The sequence below is a fragment of the Rutidosis leptorrhynchoides genome, chromosome 5 (genome assembly GCF_046630445.1).
Source record: "Rutidosis leptorrhynchoides isolate AG116_Rl617_1_P2 chromosome 5, CSIRO_AGI_Rlap_v1, whole genome shotgun sequence".
In the NCBI taxonomy this organism is placed as follows: domain Eukaryota; kingdom Viridiplantae; phylum Streptophyta; class Magnoliopsida; order Asterales; family Asteraceae; genus Rutidosis; species Rutidosis leptorrhynchoides.
In genome coordinates this window covers 426,839,035-426,852,627 of record NC_092337.1, presented here as the reverse complement: position 1 = coordinate 426,852,627, position 13,593 = coordinate 426,839,035, and the positions used below count along the sequence as shown (strand labels likewise).

The window sequence follows — 13,593 nt, the reverse complement described above, 5'->3', positions numbered from 1 at the left end:
AATATTTCATGTAATACATATGTAATACACAAAACCATGATAGATGACATAGGAATGTCAAGAATTTCAGAAATCATGGTGTCGCATTTAAATGCGGTGGCGTAATTGGATAGTACTTAGAAAAATTTTTAGATTGGCTTGGCATTTTAAGATAAGTAAAGTTTCTAAAGTATAGTGTAGCATTTAACAATTAAAGGCAACAATTAAAGGCACTATGGTCAAGGAAAGTTGTAGTCCTACATTGCTAAGGTACCTAATTGTATAAGGCATACATAAAATGCAATCATAGTTCTCTACAACAACTCTGCTCTGATACCACTCTGACACACCCCCAAATAGGGTCAGGGGTATTTGTGACCATTCATATCATAACACAGTTGTATAAACGAGAACGACTTTAAATGAGACGTTTTGAATAAAACATTTATTAATAAAACAGTAGAAGCATTAAAAGTTTTACATCAAATTCAAACTGAAATAATAATAATAGTCTTAATACAAAGTAAATGTAATGAAATGAAGACTCCATGTAGCAGCATTCAATTCATCAAGTAGCACTCATGGCAATCATCTTATTCGTCACCTGAGACAAAACATGCTTAAAGTGTCAACCAAAAAGGTTGAGTGAAATTCATAGGTTTATATAATATGCATTAGACCACAAGATTTAGTTTAAAGTTGATTGATACCAAACATATCAATCTAAAAGTGTTGCTGAAGTTTGTAATATCGCGACTAAACAAAAGTTACCTCGTGACACCTTGTTATTCAGTGTCGTTGAATCATTATTATGCAACCAAAGACCAACGGTCAAATGGTTAGAGACGTTACTCTCAATAGACCTATTCACAATAATTAAGTTTGCCTTTTATACGCAGCAATTGACGATATTACGGTGAGGATTTGCATGAATCAAAGCATGACAACATAATAACATTTGAGTACTTGTGTCTAAACGTAAAATAGTTATAAAGCAAGCATGTGTCTCACCCCAAAAGTTATAAACAGTTTAATAAATAGTAAAAGTGGGGCTATGAAAATCACCTTAAATAGCAGTTGAAGTATTCCACGCAAGAAAGGAAAGTAAAGCAAGTAAGTGACCGGGATATCAACCTAGAGGTATAACGTTCGATCAGTAAATGTCTAATAGACCAAATGTATGTTTATTAATATAATGAATTATATTAATAGTGACAGTCTAAAATAGGAAGGTTTCAACTTATGGAAAGTTTATAAGTTCAGGTTATATTCATTAGTAAGACGTTGTACTACTTTACTCAAACTTCGTTGCTATCAAATAAGTCAGGAATGACCAGATGTAACCGGGGGCTCAGGACTCTTGACCAGAATCTAAGTCATGGCATTCGAGATCCACAAGCTTACCCACAAATGGCAACCTAGACATCATTCACTTACGACTGTAAGTAGCGATGAAGTTTGTATATAGTGCACGTTATCTTTAGAGTATAACCTTCACGTTATGTGCGTATATAAATACGACACATTGATATAATTTACTTATACAGTAAATATATATTATATTAAGTTTGAATATATTTAATATTATTAATGTATTATCATTATTAATTTATTTTAAAATTAATCTTATAACAAAGTATTATAAGTTTAATTATGTAGATAGGTTAAATATATAATAATTATATCTTACATATTTATTACAGATCTTAAATTTATATACTATTATATGATTAATATAAATCTTATATTTATTATATATATCGAAATTTATATATATAAATTATCTAAATTCAAATTTATATATCAATAAATCATCTAATAATTCTAATTAATATTTTATTGACTTCAAATTAGTAGATAATTTGTACAAAATTTTATAAAATAATCTATACAATATTACTATTTTTTTATGTATTAATTATTATTTTCAATAATCGTTTAATACTTAAAATACAAAAAAATAGGTAAATGAGTTTAAAATTATATTTTATATTTTTCTCAGTATTTACTAATCTTAATAAACATACGAAAATTTTATAAAATATTTTTATCAAGTTTTAGTATTTATTTCTAATATTGTTCTTAGTTTACATTAAATCAAAATTAATTATGTAATAAATACCAAATCGACTTAAGTAAATTAGTTTATAATTTTCTCAGGCTTCTATATGTTTAATAAACTGAAAAAATTATTTATGTATTTTTATTGCTGATAAACATATTTATTATGAATTTTTATATCTTTTAATATATAATCAAAATTAATTATAAATAATAATCCAAAAATTCTAAAAAATCATTTTTATAACTTTCTTAAGAGTTTCTAACTATTTTCTATTCATTCTTACAGTTCCAAATAGTTTACACCAATTAATTCTATTTTTATATACATATATATAATAGTTACCGATAAAAATTTAGAGAATAAATATATAAAATAGTAAATAAATTACAATTTCGATTCTACAATTACTTTTATGTTATATATGACCTGCGAAAATTATCTTTACACATTTTAAGTATCTACAATATTTTATGTTGATTTATTTTGTTATATATATATAATCCGTATATGATATATATATTCTTAAATTCATTTTTAAATAAAAAATATTAAATCCGTACATATAATTCATGAAAATAATTTTTATATCTAACATAATAGTTAATACTAATTATCAAGTGTTTACTTTATTTTGTTATAATTGTTTCATATTTTCTATAATTATTATCGGCTAGTACAATAAAATAAATAAAAATGTATAAAATAAAATAAAAAATGTAGAGAACTTACAATATTTCTCTAGAGGATTTTGAAGGTTCTCAAAAAAAATTTCTGGTAAAATTTGTGAAGATTGAGTGTAGTATTTATAGTTGGAAAAATGGATAAAGAAATAATAAAAAATAAAAAAATTCCTAGTTAATTTGCAAATGGGTTTAAAAAAAATATACATGTCTAGTCATTTTTGGCATGTTACTAATTAAAATAAGAAAAAGTAATTTTTATCTTTTTTTATTTATTAAAAGTAGATCTAAAAGTTAAAATATGAAAAAGTAGTTTGTATCTTTGTATTTATTTATTAAAAGTAGATCTTAAAAGTTAAAATAAGAAAAAGTAGTTTGTATTTTTATTAAAAGTAAATCTTAAAAGTTAAAATAAGAAAAAGTAGTTTGTATCTTTGTATTTATTTATTAAAAGTAGATCTTAAAAGCTAAAATAAGAAAAAGTAGTTTATATTTTTATTAAAAGTAAATCTTAAAAGTTAAAATAAGAAAAAGTAGTTTATATCTTTATTAAAAGTAGATCTTAAAAGTTAAAATAAGAAAAAGTAGTTTGTATTTTTATTAAAAGTAAATCTTAAAAGTTAAAATAAGAAAAATTAGTTTGTATTTTTATTAAAAGTAGATCTTAAAAGTTAAAATAAGAAAAAGTAGTTTGTATTTTTATTAAAAATAAATCTTAAAAGTTAAAATAAGAAAAAGTAGTTTGTATCTTTGTATTTATTTATTAAAAGTAGATCTAGTTTTGATTTTCTTTTTTTTTTAATTCTAAAAATCATTTAATACATTTCTAAGAACATTTAACATTTAACATTTTATTTCTATTTTTGTTTAATTATTAAATAAGAATTTTATATAAAAATTATTATTATATTCGGTTTTTATAATTAAAATTAAAATTTATGATTATTACTTTATAGTTTTTATTAGTTTTATAAATGTTATAATATTATTTATTATTATTTAGTTAATTATATATTCTATTAACTAAATGACAAAAGTAATATAAATATTATATATATTCATTGATGTAATTATGTTATATTATATTACATAACGTTATTTATAATATTTATAATATTTATAATTATATTATTTATTTTAATTGTACGTTTATTCGGTCAACGTTAAATTTATTCGTATATAACAACTCTAGGTATTTTAGTAAAATCGGAAGTCGAAAAGTGAGGGTTGTTATATATACATTCAATGATCAGCTCCATAGCAGCCTTAATGAGTCATCAAACATGTGGAAACCATCATTTGGCAACTATCATGAATGATTACACTAAAAATCAAACTAATGGAGCCTATATCTTGACTCCATATTCACGTTTTCTTTCACCCACCACAAACACATATTCATTCCAACTTTTCTGCATCCGACACATCTCTCTCAAATTCTCTCTTGATGTTCTAAGTGTTCTTCATCATCTTCATCAGAATCTACATCAATCTAGCTCATAAATCCATACATAAACCAACTTACAAAACAACAACTCAAGAACACATCAAGAACACTTTCAAGTTTACTAGCTTACTTCCAACCTTGCAAATCCATTTCAAGTGATTATCCAATCTCAAGAAATCTTTGTTATTTACAGTAGGTTATCTTTCTAATTTAAGTTAATACTCATATTCAAACTTTGATTCAATTTCTATAACTATAACAATCTTAATTCGAGTAGTAAACTCACTTGAACTTATTTTCGTGTCATGATTCTACTTCAAGAACTTTCAAGCCATCCAAGATCCTTTAAAGCTCTAGATCATTTCTTGTCATTTCCAGTAGGTTTACCTACTATACTTGAGGTAGTAATGATGTTCATAACATCATTCGATTCATATATCTATCTATCTTATTCAAAGATTTAAACTTGTAATCACTATAACATAGTTTAGTTAATTCTGAACTTGTTTGCAAACAAAGTAAATCCTTCTAACTTAACTTTTAAAATCAACTAAACACATGTTCTATATCTATATGATATGCTAACTTAATGATTTAAAACCTGGAAACACGAAGAACACCGTAAAACCGGACATACGCCGTTGTAGTAAAACCGGGGGCTGTTTTGGGTTAGATAAATAAAAACTATGATAAAATTTGATTTAAAAGTTGTTCTTCTGAGAAAATGATATTTCATATGAACATGAAACTATATCCAAAAATCATGGTTGAACTCAAAGTGGAAGTATGTTTTTCAAAATGGTCATCAAGATGTCGTTCTTTCGACGGAAATGATAATCTCTTTCAAAAACGACTTGTAACTTATATTTCCGACTATAAACTTATACTTTTTCTATTTAGATTATTAATATTTGGTTCAATATGAAACCATATCAATTGGATTCACTCAAAACGGATTTAAAACGAAGAAGTTATGGGTAAAATAAAATTGGATACTTTTGTTTATTTTAGCTACGTGAAACTTTGTAACAAATCTATACTAACCATAACTTAACTAACTTATATTGTATTATACATGTATTCTAACATATATTATGTAATCTTGATAGACCATAGACACGTATACAATGTTTTGACATATCATATCGACGTCATCTATATATATTATTTGGAATAACCATAGACACTCTATATGCGGTAATGATCGAGTTAGCTATACAGGGTTGAGGTTGATTCCAAAATAATATATATACTTTGAGTTGTGATCGAGTCTGAGACTTGTATACACTGGGTCGTGAATTGATTCGAGAAAATATATATATACTGATTTATTTCTGTACTACTAACTGTGGACAATTAATTATGGACTACTAACATTGGACTGTCAACTTAACAAACTTAAATCGTTAAAACATAATAAAATATGGTATGAATATATTTCGATCATACTTGGATATATATGTATATATTTGTTATAGGTTCATGAATCGACCCGTGGCCAAGTCTAATTCTAGACGAATTGATAATCTGTGAAAGTGAGTTATAGTCCCACTTTTAAAATTTAATATTTTTGGGATGAGAATACATGCAGTTTTATAAATGTTTTACAAAATAGACACAAGTACGTGAAACTACATTCTATGGTTGAATTATTAAACCGAATATGCCCCTTTTTAGTCTGGTAATCTAAGAATTAGGGAACATACACCCTAATTGACGCGAATCCTAAAGATAGATCTATTGGGCCCAACAAGCCCCATCCAAAGTACCGGATGCTTTAGTACTTCGAATTTATCATGTTCGAAGGGAGTCCCGGAATGATGGGGATATTCTATATGCATCTTGTTAAGGTCGATTACCAGCTGTTCACCATATGAATGATTTTTATCTCTATGCAGTTTGTGAAATGCCTGATATGAGATGGATGTTTATGAAAAGTGAAATCTTGTGGTCTATTATTACAAATTGATATACATATAGGCTAAACCTATAACTCACCAACATTTTTGTTGACGTTTTAAGCATGTTTATTCTCAGGTGATTATTAAGAGCTTTCGCTGTTGCATGCTAAATTAAGGACAAGATTCGGAGTCAGCATGCTTGTATGATAATGTTTAAAGAAAAACTGCATTCGAAAAATAAATTGTTGTAATATATTATCGTAACCCATTATGTAATGGTCGTATGTAAACGTTGTACTTTAGATTACCATTATTTGGTAATCTACGATATACCTTTTAAACCTTTATCGATAAAGTAAAGGTTATGGTTTGTTTTAAAAATCGAATGCAGTCTTTGAAAAACGTCTCATATAGAGGTCAAAACCTCGCAACGAAACCAAGTAATATGAAACGTTTATAATTGATATGAATGGGACATTTCACATAGGGATTCTGAAGCTACTTGATGAATTTAAACACAACTCTGTTATACCAGTCAAAATCTTTGTTGATAATAAAGCTGCTATAAACATAGCATCTAATCTTGTGTTTCATGAAAAAACAAAACATTTTGAAATTGACTTACACTTTGTAAGAGAGAAACTGTCTTTGGGTATTATTCAGGTTGAGAAAATAGTCTGCAAATAACACTTCAGACCTATTTACTAAAGGCATCAATGGTCCACAACATGAAAAGATTTGCAATCAAATGGGCCTTTTGAATTTGTTCAAATAATAAGATGGGGGGGTGTTAAACTAACAATCTTAATATTCTGCTTGTAGCTTAGCTTATAGTTGTTTGGTTGAGTCCTGCAGGTTGAAGCTGTTCAATGTTGCATTGGATGTTGCTGATCCTGCTGCTGCATTTCTATTTCACCTTTCAAGGGTTGAAGGCCTAATTCCTTTGTGGATCATGTATGAGTTAGTCATGAATTACACACATGGTGTGGGGTTCAGGTTAATTCATACACAGATAGGACATAGTTGGAATTAGGTATCCGTATCACTGCATATACACATGTACAGGGACCAAAAGTGTCATTTTTCAGAAGTTTTAAAGTCCAAGGGTCCCTTAGTCATTTAGTCATAGCTTGTGTGTATATAAACATAAGAATCTAGGGTTTTATTCATTCAATTATCTGTATTCATATTTTGGTTCAGTTTCTTTTGAGATTCAATCTGTAAAAGTATTTGGTATAATTCAAGAGTTTGTTGGTTATTTCGGTGTGATTATTCTGATCATACCGTTGTTTGTTCAATAACAAAACTCGTGCATGGATCAGCTTAGCAAACCCGATCATGCCCCCACTTAAAGCATGAATACCAAAATATTGAAACGTGACTCGAAACGTGGAACGCACGGGTCTTATTCACTAGTATAAATAAATTAAGGAGTTTATCAATAAATGAAACCACAACAAAAGCATATACAAAGTCACGAGAACAACCAAGCTTAACTAAATAAAGACCGAAACAAGTTCATAGCGATTAAAAAATTGGTAATGATTAAATAAAGTCAAATAGGAGAATAAAGAGTTTAATGCTAATCACTCAATGTGCCTTTAAAGCGTTTTGTATATGTACATAGTATGTACGTATATTATCTGTAGTTCCGTACGCTTTAGCAAAACCATAGATCCTGGACCCTTAAAATTTCCAAAAGTCAAAAGTATATTGTCCATTTTTATATAAATAAAAAAACGTGATTTTCCATTTATACATACACAAATACAGCGATGATCTATATAATTTAGACTCTTTTTAACGCCGCGTGATCACCTGAAAAACTCCACCATCGCGCCGTAGTGGGGCGTGATGGTGGCAATTTTCCTCCGGCGCGAAGCTTCCATCACCGAGCATGTTTGTAGTGTATAGCGAATGAGATGGAGCCAAGTGGATTGGGGCTTTTCATGTGAACAAGAATTCTTACAATTTGCTTAATTTAATTTCGATTTAATGGAAAGAAAAATAATTGAAGATTTTTATCAAGAAAATAGTTGCAGACATTAGTCTAGATCTGAAAGATGAAGATGCCATATGTTGAAATTAGTCAAATTACAAATTTAGTCCCTGAACTATGTATGTATGTATGTATATAAAAAGTTTTAAACTTTTATTTATTAACATTTAATAACAAGTGATTAATTTATGTATTTAAATTATATATAGTGATATTTTACATAACTAATTATTAATTTAATTACAATAATAAAGTAAAAATAAATAAATAATGCAATAATTTAACTAAAAAATGAAACAACAAATAAAAATGTGGGATCAATCTAACCCATCACACCCCATCACGCATACCATTACAAACTCCATCACCCCCATCACATTTGCCACCTCAGTACTATACACCACAAAAACCTCCATCACCCCCATCACCCCCGGCACCATTAAAAAAAGTCTTAGCATATAACCCATGTGTTAATATTGTCTTACATGATTAAGGGGTGTTTGAATTTGCGTTTCAAAAATTTATTATGTGTTTTAAATAATCATAATCAGAAAATCAGATGTTGCAAAACGTAATTTTGATAAATGGTGTTTGGATGTGATTATGCATTTTGAAATCGTTATAATTAGATAATCAGTTTCTGAGTGTTTGGACAAATCAAATTTATCAGTAACTTAACATGTAAATTTACCAAAAAGGACATCCTTTAAAAGTAATAAAATTTAATTTAATATCTAATGACATAAATGACATTTTAAATAAATCTAAAACTAAGTGTGTGATAATACATTTCATTATACTAATATAAAATAAAATTTAATGTAGCAATAATATTGTTCGAAAATACACACTGCCAAATTATTTGAAAACAATAAACAATATATAAACAACTAGTAAGAGGCCCGGTACGCGCGTAACTGCGTGTTTGGAATATTTTTAATAGCCAATATATATACACAAACTCAGTTTCAACAGTTACATAACAGAAGATAATCATAATGATAGATACAGTAATATAGCAAATAGTAATGCATTTGGCATCTGAGGTTACGCTAAACGTTTGTAGATCAACTTTAAAAACTGTACAGAGAGGCACAATATAAGTTATAAATACTAAATGTGCTCAACTTTTCCTTCAAATTTCATTCCAACCTGCACACTGTGATGACCTGTCCAAATCCATTTGGATGAATACATCATTCATCGATTTCACAGTGAGGTACTGACCTCTACATGATACGTTTTGTAAACATTGCATTCTTTTAAAAAGGCACACCATAAATGAATATCAAATTCCAAGGCTTTTGACGTTTGATGATTTCTACATATAGACAATCACCGTAAATAATAGTTTACAATACTACATCCGTTGACAATGCAGTCAAAATAAGATACATGGTGATGATTTTGTGAATGCAACGTTTTCTCGAATAAAGCATGTATGACTCCATGCACATAGCTTGTATAACATATCAGCAAACAGCGGAAGACTTCTAGGAACCTGAGAATAAACATGCTTAAAAGTGTCAACACAAAGGTTGGTGAGTGATATCGCTCCATTTAGATATATTTATTACGCAATATCGACCTCATTTTATTCGGTTTTGATGATCGTTGGGGCTTAAAAGTTGTTTTCCTGTGCCAAAGTGTACACTCAAGGCAAAATGCCTAACTTGGTGTAAAATTGACCAAGAAATGTTCAAAAAGTGCAAAATGAGGGTACGCATAATGCGCAATTCACCTGGTACCAGGTCTTGCGCTCGGCGGCTCGGGGGGCTTGATTACCCGAGGTTTTGCCTTCTATGGAGGAGCCAATGTGCTCGTTCATATGAGAGTTTCCTCGCTTACCAAAAAAAACGGCCTTTTCCGAACCATTTATCCTGACATTTTAACATTTTTGAACCGCACAGTTGGAGGTGCGTACAATATAGGTATTTTCCACTGGTGGCCAACAGATTCTGTAAAAATTTGGCAAAAGAATGGAATGCCTGCAAGTATATTCTGTAGTGGCCATACTTACTTTGTTCAAGTAAGAGTTGAATTAACCTTTTATTAATCTCCTTTTTAATTATTTTTAGTATCATTACATGCACTTTCAGTTACGGGTTGATTACACCATAATGTATCCAACTTGCATGTATCGAACTTTTATGTCATACTCATAACTTCCCAACACTTGATATTGTATGTGTTTTACCTCCTATAACCATGGTTGCAAACGCGTTTGCAGCGATTTGGTGACTAGCCCATCCCGATTCGTAAAAAAACGTTTAATAAGTCGGTCAAAAGCCGGGTCTAAATCGGTCAACGTCGGTCAAAAGTCGACTTCTTGTCTAGTTTTGTTCTGGTGTAAATAAAAATCTCATGCCCATATAAAAATTCTGGGAGAAACTCCGACTTACATAGTATCTCTAAAAGATAAATTAATAAATACATTATAATTATAGAAAACCTATATTATTATATTATTTAAACTAACACCACATTATCTTATCTATAAATTACAACAACAACAACAATACCCAATCCAACGAAAGTGGGGTATGGGGGAGGTGAGTGTAGACAATCATTCCTCGTACCCTAGATTAGAATGAAGTCACTACTCCACCCGCGGGTATAGAACCCGCGGGTATAGAACCCGCGCCTAGATAAGGTCGTCCCTCCCTCTACTCTAGCGCAAAAGAGATTGCTTTTTAAAGGACCTCCGGCCCGAAGAGCTCATAAGAACGAAATAGAGAGGGCAAATGATACGTACTTATCTATAAATTAATTATATATAAAATATTTATATTTATAAGTCAACGTTGGTCAATGCCTATCTTAACTTGTCTTGACCTTTCAAGATCTTGACCGACTCGTCTCCGTCTCGCGTCTTTTCCAACATTGCTTATAACATGTAAATCGATGGATTGACACCAGTTATGAATTATGATGTGGCATGGTATGTGGCTTTCATATCCTTCAAAAGTCTGGTCATTTGATGAAAAGGTCACTAGCTACATATAATAGCAAATTTTGGCATACAATAGAAATCCTCTTTAGTTCGATACATTCAGTCAATATAATGGTGAAGTTGAATATGTGCAACTTTAATTTTCAGTTAGTTATCTATATACCTGGCGAACGGGGCAAACGGGTGAGGCTGGGTCGGATTGGGTAACGGGTCAAAACGGTTTTCGGTTGAAATGGGTCATGGGTCAAACGGGTAAAAAGTTTAAACGGGTCCAAACAGGTCAGGTTGGGTCGGTTTAGGTAACAGGTCGAAACGGGTAATGGTTCAAATAGATCCAAACAGGTCATATACTTTTACATTTGATTTTTTACATTTTTTTTTTTTTGTTGTTTTAGTTATTATTAATTATTTATTATTAATATTAATATGAATATGAATTACATATATAAAAAAATATTAATATACATAATATAATAATAATAATAATAATAATAATAATAATAATAATAATAATAATAATAATAATAATAATTGATATAACGATTAACGCTTTCATAAATGATTGATGGATGAAGCTTGTTATGCTCGATCCATTTAACCCATTCACAAGACTCATTAGACTTATCTCTATTTATTGACTGTCTCTATTTATTGAACTCAGAATTTGATACCCATTTGGTCTATTCATTTATATTTTGTACAAGACCCAACAGAATGGAGAAAAACTCATTGGACATTTTTTTAAGTTTTAGTTTACATTGTCATCCCTATTTTTTTTTTCAAACCCATTTGACCCGAAAACTTTGCTCATTTGACCCTAATTTGAGAGAATGTGTCTCAATTGCCAATTGCTAGGTATAATTATCTAGCTACCATCTTTTAAGTCATGATGTTGCAATTTCAGGCCATGTATTAACAACTCAGATTGGAACCATACGCTGCACACACTACATTCCAATACGCGGGAACCAAAGGAAAGCTTCATCGGTTACGTGAAGCTTATTAGATCAATACCTTCTAGAACGTGATATCTCAACTACTGGAACTAACTTCCTATTTGTGTGGTCAACACCAGCTAGCTTATGATCCAATTTTATAGTATAGTTGTTGTACTCTGTTACATGTACGATGTATTATATATACTCATGTACCATTCATTCAATTGATATACAATTTATATTATTCCAAAATCCTTGTTATGGTATCAAGAGCAAAAAAGGCTTGAATCTCCAAAATCAATATCATCCAGTCTGTCTTCATGGCTACTTCCACAGAAATTGCACAACTTAATGTCCCAACTCATCTACCAACTAAACTCACACAAATAGGAAGTTAGTTCCAGTAGTTGAGATATCACGTTCTAGAAGGTATTGATCTAATAAAGCTATGGTTTTCTATGATCACCAGTATTACGATTCACCAGGTACTTGTTAGGTTTACGTATCCCGGGATTTTTCATTTACTTATTATATTTGTATTTTCAACATTAACATTCAAGCAATCTATTCTGAAAAGCTTATTACTCGATGGAGAGCATAATCTTGAAACACATTTCACTCTTATTAATTATCAAGTATGTTAAAGTTTAACTTGCGGGCATAGTCTAATGGTTCTCCCCATGTACTTTGTGTCATGGGATAGGGAGAGGTCATGGGTTCGATCCTTGGAGATGACATGATTTTCTTTAAAACAATTGAACACCAATAATCGCCGTTCAAAAAAAAAAAAAGCAAGTTTGTTAAAGTCTTTGCCAATTCAAGTTTCTAATTTGTACACGAAGTGATTGTATATGAAGCAAATAAGGACTGCCCTAGCTTGCTATGGCATCGGTTTTAAATCGTACATCGGTGAGCAATCATGTACATTTTAATCTTATGTCAGGTTTTATATCAAGTTTGTTGCTCTATTCATAAATTCTAGTGTGATGCATCTACTAATTTACAAACTTTAGGTTATGCCTCTGCTGTGGTGCAGGTTGGATCGATTATGGTTTCCGCATCCCGGAGTTCTGGTAGGGTCGATGACGAGACAACCGTTTGTATGTCCTTTGGATAATGTATTCAAGCTACTTGACTTGTTGTACGTTTAAAGTTACTGCACCAAGTAACTATATTATTTGGTTGTTCTTTCTCTATAGTTTTACAAGATAGATTATGAATTTGGCTAACCAAAACTGATGTAGGTGCAAACGATGTTAAAGCCATTGCCCAGTAACTATATTGTTTGGTTGTTCTTTTCTTATAAAATTAGATACAAAAGGATGTTTTAAAAAGAGCACTACTATTTGTTACATTTCTGTAGGACATAAAGAAAAAATGAACTGTCTTTATATTAATTTTTAACTGTTGATTTTACATGGTTTAATTGAATTTATCCATCAAGTCAACTTTTTTTATCTGACCAGGCAAAGGAAGAAAAATTCAGGAACCGAGTGAAGCGATACGTTGGAATATGGTGTTGAGTGGACAATCATACTCCAGGTCACATTTATTACGACATGTATTGGGACGATAAACCTGATTCGAAGCCTCTCCCTCCCCAAACCCATGAAGACGATCATCCCCATTAA

General features: G+C 29.9%; 1 pseudogene; it reads left to right on the top strand.

Moving 5' to 3' along the window:
• The first annotated feature begins 6,537 nt into the window (after positions 1–6,537).
• LOC139850039 (arabinosyltransferase XEG113-like) lies at positions 6,538–13,593 on the top strand (annotated as a pseudogene).